The sequence below is a fragment of the Cherax quadricarinatus genome, unplaced genomic scaffold (assembly GCF_038502225.1).
Source record: "Cherax quadricarinatus isolate ZL_2023a unplaced genomic scaffold, ASM3850222v1 Contig442, whole genome shotgun sequence".
Taxonomy (NCBI): domain Eukaryota; kingdom Metazoa; phylum Arthropoda; class Malacostraca; order Decapoda; family Parastacidae; genus Cherax; species Cherax quadricarinatus.
In genome coordinates this window covers 97,296-111,140 of record NW_027195468.1, presented here as the reverse complement: position 1 = coordinate 111,140, position 13,845 = coordinate 97,296, and positions in this window count along the sequence as shown.

Here is a 13,845-nt window from a genome sequence, read left to right as displayed (position 1 = left end):
ATTTTGCACCAAAAGAATCTTAGAAAACTTACCTAACCTTATTATAACAAGTGCAATTTATTTTAGCCTAACCCAACTAAATATATTTTAAATACGTTTACCATAATTTAATACTAAACAAACGCAATCAAATATATTTTTTTCATTAGGTTCAGAATGATTTTGGCGGAATTATTGCATACACAAATTTTCACTTGTCCTATATGGCAAGATGAGCGTTGCTATTTAAGCCAAGATCGCAAGTTCTGCCTATTCGGCACGACATATATATATATATATATATATATATATATATATATATATATATATATATATATATATATATATATATATATATATATATATATATATATATATATATATATATATATATATATATATATATATATGCAATTTTCATTAGTATGGCATATATTTTGCTACTCAGTCCTTAATTGTTTATATTGTATGGGGTTAATTTATCCAATAACAGACTAATGTATAGTTAGATTGTTGAAAGTTGATTTCCTGGTTTATAATTTTTAAATAACGGTATAAATTTACCAGAATATATGTATTATTGACGAGAAAACCTTAGACGATTTGTTGGTGGCTGGTAGTAAAGTTGGTGGCTGGTAGTAAAGTTGGTGGCTGGTAGTAAAGTTGGTGGCTGGTAGTAAAGTTGGTGGCTGGTAGTAAAGTTGGTGGCTGGTAGTAAAGTTGGTGGCTGGTAGTAAAGTTGGTGGCTGGTAGTAAAGTTGGTGGCTGGTAGTAAAGTTGGTGGCTGGTAGTAAAGTTGGTGGCTGGTAGTAAAGTTGGTGGCTGGTAGTAAAGTTGGTGGCTGGTAGTAAAGTTGGTGGCTGGTAGTAAAGTTGGTGGCTGGTAGTAAAGTTGGTGGCTGGTAGTAAAACCCTCACCATACTAGGTCCAGCACACACTTACCAAACACTCTCACCATCACCATACTAGGTCCAGCACACACTTACCAAACACTCTCACCCTCACCATACTAGGTCCAGCACACACTTACCAAACACTCTCACCCTCACCATACTAGGTCCAGCACACACTTACCAAACACTCTCACCATCACCATACTAGGTCCAGCACACACTTACCAAACACTCTCACCCTCACCATACTAGGTCCAGCACACACTTACCAAACACTCTCACCCTCACCATACTAGGTCCAGCACACACTTACCAAACACTCTCACCCTCACCATACTAGGTCCAGCACACACTTACCAAACACTCTCACCCTCACCATACTAGGTCCAGCACACACTTACCAAACACTCTCACCCTCACCATACTAGGTCCAGCACACACTTACCAAATACACTCTCACCCTCACCATACTAGGTCCAGCACACACTTACCAAACACTCTCACCCTCACCATACTAGGTCCAGCACACACTTACCAAACACTCTCACCCTCACCATACTAGGTCCAGCACACACTTACCAAACACTCTCACCCTCACCATACTAGGTCCAGCACACACTTACCAAACACTCTCACCCTCACCATACTAGGTCCAGCACACACTTACCAAACACTCTCACCCTCACCATACTAGGTCCAGCACACACTTACCAAACACTCTCACCCTCACCATACTAGGTCCAGCACACACTTACCAAACACTCTCACACTCACCATACTAGGTCCAGCACACACTTACCAAACACTCTCACCATCACCATACTAGGTCCAGCACACACTTACCAACCATCACCATACTCTTACACACTCTCACCATACTAGGTCCAGCACACACTTACCAAACACTCTCACCACACTCACCATACTAGGTCCAGCACACACTTACCAAACACTCTCACCCTCACCATACTAGGTCCAGCACACACTTACCAAACACTCTCACCCTTACACACTCTCATCACTAGGTCCAGCACACACTTACCAAACACTCTCACCACACTTACCAAACACTCACCATACTAGGTCCAGCACACACTTACCAAACACTCTCACCCTCACCATACTAGGTCCAGCACACACTTACCAAACACTCTCACCCTCACCATACTAGGTCCAGCACACACTTACCAAACACTCTCACCCTCACCATACTAGGTCCAGCACACACTTACCAAACACTCTCACCCTCACCATACTAGGTCCAGCACACACTTACCAAACACTCTCACCCTCACCATACTAGGTCCAGCACACACTTACCAAACACTCTCACCATCACCATACTAGGTCCAGCACACACTTACCAAACACTCTCACCCTCACCATACTAGGTCCAGCACACACTTACCAAACACTCTCACCCTCACCATACTAGGTCCAGCACACACTTACCAAACACTCTCACCCTCACCATACTAGGTCCAGCACACACTTACCAAACACTCTCACCCTCACCATACTAGGTCCAGCACACACTTACCAAACACTCTCACCATCACCATACTAGGTCCAGCACACACTTACCAAACACTCTCACCCTCACCATACTAGGTCCAGCACACACTTACCAAACACTCTCACCATCACCATACTAGGTCCAGCACACACTTACCAAACACTCTCACCCTCACCATACTAGGTCCAGCACACACTTACCAAACACTCTACCCTCACCATACTAGGTCCAGCACACACTTACCAAACACTCTCACCCTCACCATACTAGGTCCAGCACACACTTACCAAACATACTAGGTCTCACGCTCACCCTCACCATACTAGGTCCAGCACACACTTACCAAACACTCTCACCCTCACCATACTAGGTCCAGCACACACTTACCAAACACTCTCACCCTCACCATACTAGGTCCAGCACACACTTACCAAACACTCTCACCCTCACCATACTAGGTCCAGCACACACTTACCACTCTCACCCTCACCATACTAGGTCCAGCACACACTTACCAAACACTCTCACCATCACCATACTAGGTCCAGCACACACTTACCAAACACTCTCACCCTCACCATACTAGGTCCAGCACACACTTACCAAACACTCTCACCCTCACCATACTAGGTCCAGCACACACTTACCAAACACTACTAGGTCACCACACTCACCATACTAGGTCCATCACACACTTACCAAACACTCTCACCCTCACCATACTAGGTCCAGCACACACTTACCAAACACTCTCACCCTCACCATACTAGGTCCAGCACACACTTACCAAACACTCTCACCACACTCACCATACTAGGTCCAGCACACACTTACCAAACACTCTCACCCTCACCATACTAGGTCCAGCACACACTTACCACACTCTCACCCTCACCATACTAGGTCCAGCACACACTTACCAAACACTCTCACCCTCACCATACTAGGTCCAGCACACACTTACCAAACACTCTCACCCTCACCATACTAGGTCCAGCACACACTTACCAAACACTCTCACCCTCACCATACTAGGTCCAGCACACACTTACCAAACACTCTCACCCTCACCATACTAGGTCCAGCACACACTTACCAAACACTCTCACCCTCACCATACTAGGTCCAGCACACACTTACCAAACACTCTCACCCTCACCATACTAGGTCCAGCACACACTTACCAAACACTCTCACCCTCACCATACTAGGTCCAGCACACACTTACCAAACACTCTCACCCTCACCATACTAGGTCCAGCACACACTTACCAAACACTCTCACCCTCACCATACTAGGTCCAGCACACACTTACCAAACACTCTCACCCTCACCATACTAGGTCCAGCACACACTTACCAAACACTCTCACCCTCACCATACTAGGTCCAGCACACACTTACCAAACACTCTCACCCTCACCATACTAGGTCCAGCACACACTTACCAAACACTCTCACCCTCACCATACTAGGTCCAGCACACACTTACCAAACACTCTCACCCTCACCATACTAGGTCCAGCACACACTTACGAATCTATCTCACCCTCACCATACTAGGTCCAGCACACACTTACCAAACACTCTCACCCTCACCATACTAGGTCCAGCACACACTTACCAAACACTCTCACCCTCACCATACTAGGTCCAGCACACACTTACCAAACACTCTCACCCTCACCATACTAGGTCCAGCACACACTTACCAAACACTCTCACCCTCACCATACTAGGTCCAGCACACACTTACCAAACACTCTCACCCTCACCATACTAGGTCCAGCACACACTTACCAAACACTCTCACCCTCACCATACTAGGTCCAGCACACACTTACCAAACACTCTCACCCTCACCATACTAGGTCCAGCACACACTTACCAAACACTCTCACCCTCACCATACTAGGTCCAGCACACACTTACCAAACACTCTCACCTTACTCACCATACTAGGTCCAGCACACACTTACCAAACACTCTCACCATCACCATACTAGGTCCAGCACACACTTACCAAACACTCTCACCCTCACCATACTAGGTCCAGCACACACTTACCAAACACTCTCACCCTCACCATACTAGGTCCAGCACACACTTACCAAACACTCTCACCCTCACCATACTAGGTCCAGCACACACTTACCAAACACTCTCACCCTCACCATACTAGGTCCAGCACACACTTACCAAACACTCTCACCCTCACCATACTAGGTCCAGCACACACTTACCAAACACTCTACCCTCACCATACTAGGTCCAGCACACACTTACCAAACACTCTCACCCTCACCATACTAGGTCCAGCACACACTTACCAAACACTCTCACCCTCACCATACTAGGTCCAGCACACACTTACCAAACACTCTCACCAACACCATCATAGGTCCAGCACACACTTACCAAACACTCTCACCCTCACCATACTAGGTCCAGCACACACTTACCAAACACTCTCACCCTCACCATACTAGGTCCAGCACACACTTACCAAACACTCTCACCCTCACCATACTAGGTCCAGCACACACTTACCAAACACTCTCACCCTCACCATACTAGGTCCAGCACACACTTACCACTCTCACCCTCACCATACTAGGTCCAGCACACACTTACCAAACACTCTCACCCTCACCATACTAGGTCCAGCACACACTTACCAAACACTCTCACCCTCACCATACTAGGTCCAGCACACACTTACCAAACACTCTCACCCTCACCATACTAGGTCCAGCACACACTTACCAAACACTCTCACCCTCACCATACTAGGTCCAGCACACACTTACCAAACACTCTCACCCTCACCATACTAGGTCCAGCACACACTTACCAAACACTCTCACCCTCACCATACTAGGTCCAGCACACACTTACCAAACACTCTCACCCTCACCATACTAGGTCCAGCACACACTTACCAAACACTCTCACCACACTCACCATACTAGGTCCAGCACACACTTACCAAACACTCTCACCCTCACCATACTAGGTCCAGCACACACTTACCAAACACTCTCACCACTCACCATACTAGGTCCAGCACACACTTACCAAACACTCTCACCCTCACCATACTAGGTCCAGCACACACTTACCAAACACTCTCACCCTCACCATACTAGGTCCAGCACACACTTACCAAACACTCTCACCCTCACCATACTAGGTCCAGCACACACTTACCAAACACTCTCACCCTCACCATACTAGGTCCAGCACACACTTACCAAACACTCTCACCCTCACCATACTAGGTCCAGCACACACTTACCAAACACTCTCACCACTCACCATACTAGGTCCAGCACACACTTACCAAACACTAGGTCCAGCACACACTTACCAAACACTCTCACCCTCACCATACTAGGTCCAGCACACACTTACCAAACACTCTCACCCTCACCATACTAGGTCCAGCACACACTTACCAAACACTCTCACCCTCACCATACTAGGTCCAGCACACACTTACCAAACACTCTCACCCTCACCATACTAGGTCCAGCACACACTTACCAAACACTCTCACCCTCACCATACTAGGTCCAGCACACACTTACCAAACACTCTCACCCTCACCATACTAGGTCCAGCACACACTTACCAAACACTCTCACCCTCACCATACTAGGTCCAGCACACACTTACCAAACACTCTCACCATCACCATACTAGGTCCAGCACACACTTACCAAACACTCTCACCCTCACCATACTAGGTCCAGCACACACTTACCAAACACTCTCACCCTCACCATACTAGGTCCAGCACACACTTACCAAACACTCTCACCACACTCACCATACTAGGTCCAGCACACACTTACCAAACACTCTCACCCTCACCATACTAGGTCCAGCACACACTTACCAAACACTCTCACCCTCACCATACTAGGTCCAGCACACACTTACCAAACACTCTCACCCTCACCATACTAGGTCCAGCACACACTTACCAAACACTCTCACCCTCACCATACTAGGTCCAGCACACACTTACCAAACACTCTCACCCTCACCATACTAGGTCCAGCACACACTTACCAAACACTCTCACCCTCACCATACTAGGTCCAGCACACACTTACCAAACACTCTCACCATCACCATACTAGGTCCAGCACACACTTACCAAACACTCTCACCCTCACCATACTAGGTCCAGCACACACTTACCAAACACTCTCACCCTCACCATACTAGGTCCAGCACACACTTACCAAACACTCTCACCCTCACCATACTAGGTCCAGCACACACTTACCAAACACTCTCACCCTCACCATACTAGGTCCAGCACACACTTACCAAACACTCTCACCCTCACCATACTAGGTCCAGCACACACTTACCAAACACTCTCACCCTCACCATACTAGGTCCAGCACACACTTACCAAACACTCTCACCCTCACCATACTAGGTCCAGCACACACTTACCAAACACTCTCACCCTCACCATACTAGGTCCAGCACACACTTACCAAACACTCTCACCCTCACCATACTAGGTCCAGCACACACTTACCAAACACTCTCACCCTCACCATACTAGGTCCAGCACACACTTACCAAACACTCTCACCATCACCATACTAGGTCCAGCACACACTTACCAAACACTCTCACCCTCACCATACTAGGTCCAGCACACACTTACCAAACACTCTCACCCTCACCATACTAGGTCCAGCACACACTTACCAAACACTCTCACCCTCACCATACTAGGTCCAGCACACACTTACCAAACACTCTCACCCTCACCATACTAGGTCCAGCACACACTTACCAAACACTCTCACCCTCACCATACTAGGTCCAGCACACACTTACCAAACACTCTCACCCTCACCATACTAGGTCCAGCACACACTTACCAAACACTCTCACCCTCACCATACTAGGTCCAGCACACACTTACCAAACACTCTCACCCTCACCATACTAGGTCCAGCACACACTTACCAAACACTCTCACCCTCACCATACTAGGTCCAGCACACACTTACCAAACACTCTCACCCTCACCATACTAGGTCCAGCACACACTTACCAAACACTCACCATACTAGGTCCAGCACACACTTACACCTCACCCTCACCATACTAGGTCCAGCACACACTTACCAAACACTCTCACCCTCACCATACTAGGTCCAGCACACACTTACCAAACACTCTCACCCTCACCATACTAGGTCCAGCACACACTTACCAAACACTCTCACCCTCACCATACTAGGTCCAGCACACACTTACCAAACACTCTCACCCTCACCATACTAGGTCCAGCACACACTTACCAAACACTCTCACCCTCACCATACTAGGTCCAGCACACACTTACCAAACACTCTCACCCTCACCATACTAGGTCCAGCACACACTTACCAAACACTCTCACCACCATACTAGGTCCAGCACACACTCACCATACTAGGTCCAGCACACACTTACCAAACACTCTCACCCTCACCATACTAGGTCCAGCACACACTTACCAAACACTCTCACCCTCACCATACTAGGTCCAGCACACACTTACCAAACACTCTCACCCTCACCATACTAGGTCCAGCACACACTTACCAAACACTCTCACCACTCACCATACTAGGTCCAGCACACACTTACCAACTCTCAACTCTCACCCTCACCATACTAGGTCCAGCACACACTTACCACTCTCACCCTCACCATACTAGGTCCAGCACACACTTACCAAACACTCTCACCCTCACCATACTAGGTCCAGCACACACTTACCAAACACTCTCACCCTCACCATACTAGGTCCAGCACACACTTACCAAACACTCTCACCCTCACCATACTAGGTCCAGCACACACTTACCAAACACTCTCACCCTCACCATACTAGGTCCAGCACACACTTACCAAACACTCTCACCCTCACCATACTAGGTCCAGCACACACTTACCAAACACTCTCACCCTCACCATACTAGGTCCAGCACACACTTACCAAACACTCTCACCCTCACCATACTAGGTCCAGCACACACTTACCAAACACTCTCACACTCACCATACTAGGTCCAGCACACACTTACCAAACACTCTCACCCTCACCATACTAGGTCCAGCACACACTTACCAAACACTCTCACCCTTACCATACTAGGTCCAGCACACACTTACCAAACACTCTCACCCTCACCATACTAGGTCCAGCACACACTTACCACCCTCACCATACTAGGTCCAGCACACACTTACCAAACACTCTCACCCTCACCATACTAGGTCCAGCACACACTTACCAAACACTCTCACCCTCACCATACTAGGTCCAGCACACACTTACCAAACACTCTCACCCTCACCATACTAGGTCCAGCACACACTTACCAAACACTCTCACCCTCACCATACTAGGTCCAGCACACACTTACCAAACACTCTCACCCTCACCATACTAGGTCCAGCACACACTTACCAAACACTCTCACCCTCACCATACTAGGTCCAGCACACACTTACCAAACACTCTCACCCTCACCATACTAGGTCCAGCACACACTTACCAAACACTCTCACCCTCACCATACTAGGTCCAGCACACACTTACCAAACACTCTCACCCTCACCATACTAGGTCCAGCACACACTTACCACCCTCACCATACTAGGTCCAGCACACACTTACCAAACACTCTCACCCTCACCATACTAGGTCCAGCACACACTTACCAAACACTCTCACCCTCACCATACTAGGTCCAGCACACACTTACCAAACACTCTCACCCTCACCATACTAGGTCCAGCACACACTTACCAAACACTCTCACCATCACCATACTAGGTCCAGCACACACTTACCAAACACTCTCACCCTCACCATACTAGGTCCAGCACACACTTACCAAACACTCTCACCCTCACCATACTAGGTCCAGCACACACTTACCAAACACTCTCACCCTCACCATACTAGGTCCAGCACACACTTACCAAACACTCTCACCCTCACCCTCACCATACTAGGTCCAGCACACACTTACCAAACACTCTCACCCTCACCATACTAGGTCCAGCACACACTTACCAAACACTCTCACCCTCACCATACTAGGTCCAGCACACACTTACCAAACACTCTCACCCTCACCATACTAGGTCCAGCACACACTTACCAAACACTCTCACCCTCACCATACTAGGTCCAGCACACACTTACCAAACACTCTCACCATCACCATACTAGGTCCAGCACACACTTACCAAACACTCTCACCCTCACCATACTAGGTCCAGCACACACTTACCAAACACTCTCACCCTCACCATACTAGGTCCAGCACACACTTACCAAACACTCTCACCCTCACCATACTAGGTCCAGCACACACTTACCAAACACTCTCACCCTCACCATACTAGGTCCAGCACACACTTACCAAACACTCTCACCCTCACCATACTAGGTCCAGCACACACTTACCAAACACTCTCACCACACCATACTAGGTCCAGCACACACTTACCAAACACTCTCACCACTCACCATACTAGGTCCAGCACACACTTACCAAACACTCTCACCCTCACCATACTAGGTCCAGCACACACTTACCAAACACTCTCACCATCACCATACTAGGTCCAGCACACACTTACCAAACACTCTCACCATCACCATACTAGGTCCAGCACACACTTACCAAACACTCTACCCTCACCATACTAGGTCCAGCACACACTTACCAAACACTCTCACCCTCACCATACTAGGTCCAGCACACACTTACCAAACACTCTCACCCTCACCATACTAGGTCCAGCACACACTTACCAAACACTCTCACCCTCACCATACTAGGTCCAGCACACACTTACCAAACACTCTCACCCTCACCATACTAGGTCCAGCACACACTTACCAAACACTCTCACCCTCACCATACTAGGTCCAGCACACACTTACCAAACACTCTCACCCTCACCATACTAGGTCCAGCACACACTTACCAAACACTCTCACCCTCACCATACTAGGTCCAGCACACACTTACCAAACACTCTCACCCTCACCATACTAGGTCCAGCACACACTTACCAAACACTCTCACCCTCACCATACTAGGTCCAGCACACACTTACCAAACACTCTCACCCTCACCATACTAGGTCCAGCACACACTTACCAAACACTCTCACCATCACCATACTAGGTCCAGCACACACTTACCAAACACTCTCACCCTCACCATACTAGGTCCAGCACACACTTACCAAACACTCTCACCCTCACCATACTAGGTCCAGCACACACTTACCAAACACTCTCACCCTCACCATACTAGGTCCAGCACACACTTACCAAACACTCTCACCCTCACCATACTAGGTCCAGCACACACTTACCAAACACTCTCACCCTCACCATACTAGGTCCAGCACACACTTACCAAACACTCTCACCATCACCATACTAGGTCCAGCACACACTTACCAAACACTCTCACCATCACCATACTAGGTCCAGCACACACTTACCAAACACTCTCACCTCTCACCATCACCATACTAGGTCCAGCACACACTTACCAAACACTCTCACCCTCACCATACTAGGTCCAGCACACACTTACCAAACACTCTCACCCTCACCATACTAGGTCCAGCACACACTTACCAAACACTCTCACCCTCACCATACTAGGTCCAGCACACACTTACCAAACATACTCTCACCTCACCCTCACCATACTAGGTCCAGCACACACTTACCAAACACTCTCACCCTCACCATACTAGGTCCAGCACAGACTTACCAAACACTCTCACCCTCACCATACTCACCATACTAGGTCCAGCACACACTTACCAAACACTCTCACCCTCACCATACTAGGTCCAGCACACACTTACCAAACACTCTCACCCTCACCATACTAGGTCCAGCACACACTTACCAAACACTCTCACCCTCACCATACTAGGTCCAGCACACACTTACCAAACACTCTCACCCTCACCATACTAGGTCCAGCACACACTTACCAAACACTCTCACCCTCACCATACTAGGTCCAGCACACACTTACCAAACACTCTCACCCTCACCATACTAGGTCCAGCACACACTTACCAAACACTCTCACCCTCACCATACTAGGTCCAGCACACACTTACCAAACACTCTCACCATCACCATACTAGGTCCAGCACACACTTACCAAACACTCTCACCATCACCATACTAGGTCCAGCACACACTTACCAATGTCGTATGTGGGGCAAAGGAGATCGTGTCGTCTTTGCGGCTCTTATGATCATATAGCGGCGCAATGTGCACGTAGAGTTGCCCCGGGGGTGTCAGCCCCGGTGGAGGACGTCCAGCAAACGAGTGTGGTGGCGGCGGCGAAGACTGGGACTCCTCTATGGAGTGAGGAGGTGGAGAAGGAGGGTGAACAGATGGGGACGTGTGTCACACTCCCGGTGGAGGAGGGAGTTCCTACTCCAACGCCTGTGGTGGTGGAGGAAGTGGGGGAGTCGACACAGGAGGTGTCCTTGGAGTCAGTGCTCCAGGAATTCTTGGAGGAGGCCGTGGTAGGAGAGGACATGGATGGACGGACCAGTGAAACACAGCAATTGCAAGGGCTGAGTGAGAAGTCGGAAGTAGCAGGGAATACTGGAAAGGATATACTTGTAGTGGCAGAGGTACACAGGGAGGATGTACCTGAGGAAGAGGTGGCTTTGGTAGGCAGCTCTAGGAAGAGGCCAGTGGGGTTGACTGAATTAGATGATGTTTTAACACCTGGGCAAAGACCAGGTAAGAAGGCATGGGCAGAGGTGGTCCGCAAATCCCCTACAGGGGGGGGGAGTACAGGGAAAATCGGGGGGAGAGACAAGGGGGGGTAGGGGGTCCTATTAAAAAGAGTAATAAGGAAAGTGTGAGCAGCTTGAAGGGAAGTGTGAGCAAGCCACAGCGGCACAGAGGTAAGCCGCCTCTCCCTGACCATTCAGGTGTGTAACGATAAATGCTAATGGCCTAAAAACTGAGGTAAAAAGGGTCTGGTTGGAGTGGTTCCTCAAAAGGTACGACGTTGATGTTTGTTTCCTACAGGAGCATAACTATAAGTCAGGTAGTGAGTTGAGATTGAGAGGATATAAGTTGTTTGTAAGCATGGCAACGCTTTTAAAGGGCGGAGTGGCTGTTTTAGTAAAGGAGACCAGTCCATTGCGAGTCATGGGGTGGGAGGAGGGGGGTGGGGGGAGGGTTGTACGGGTGGATGGGTGGTGGGGGGAGAGTAGGGTATGTTTTGTGGGAGTTTATATGCCTGCGATTGGTAATGTAAGGATAAAATCAGATTTTGTTCGTGACGTTTTGTTATATTATCTCAGGGGTTTACCTGCCATAGCGATAATTGGAGGTGATTGGAATTGTGTGATTAGGCATGTAGACGTAGTACCTAGGGGGGCGGGGTGCGTGTTGGGTGTCTTAAGGGATGCTTTGTGCGATGTCGGGGTGGTAGATGTGGTTGGCAGGGGGGGGTATCAGGTTGAGCATACCTATGTACAGGGGAGTTATGAGGCAAGGTTGGATAGGATTTATGTGAGGCAGGGGATAGGAGTGGAGAGAGTTAGAACAGTAGACGTGGGTTTATCAGACCACAGAGCAGTGTTGGCTGACCTTAGGGTGGATGGTATTCCGAGAATATATCAGAGCTATTGGAAATTAAATGTGAGGCTTTTACAGGAGGAGGATCAAGGTCGGTCTTTTCAGTCATGGTGGAAAGGCTTTTGGGAGGCTAGGGATGAGGAGGTGGATTTGCTAGATTGGTGGGAGTTGCAGGCAAAGGTGAAAATTGTAGAATTTTTTAGGAAGAGGGGCAGGGAACGGGCACGCTGGAGGTTTGGATTGCAGAATTATTTAGAGGGTCAGTTGAATGATTGTTATGCGGGGGGGGGGGGTAGGGAGGGAGTGGAAGGAGATATGGGGGAACTTAGGAGTCGTTTAGTAGAGATGCATAATGAACGTTTTGATGCACTCAGGGTCAGGGCAGGATTGGAGGACGTACTAAAAGGTGATAAGCCAACCGGGTATGTTCTCAGAAAATTCAAGGACAGACAGTTGAGGAATACCGTGGCACATATTGTTGTGGAGGGTGGGGAGGGTTATGTGAGGGGACAGGGCCTCACTGACACAGATTCTATCAGTAGGTATGCTGATTATTGGTTTACGGAGAAATGGAAGAGAAGGGGAGGGGTGGGTGGGTTAGAAACATTTAGAGGGATGAGGGTTTCGCAGGGTATGGGGCAGGGGGATCGGGAGTTGGAGGGAGGCATTACGGGGGAAGAGGTGGGGGAAGTGGTGAATGGGTTGAGTCAGGGGAAGGCACCGGGAATAGATGGGTTATCTAATGATTTTTACAAAGCACATTGGGAGGT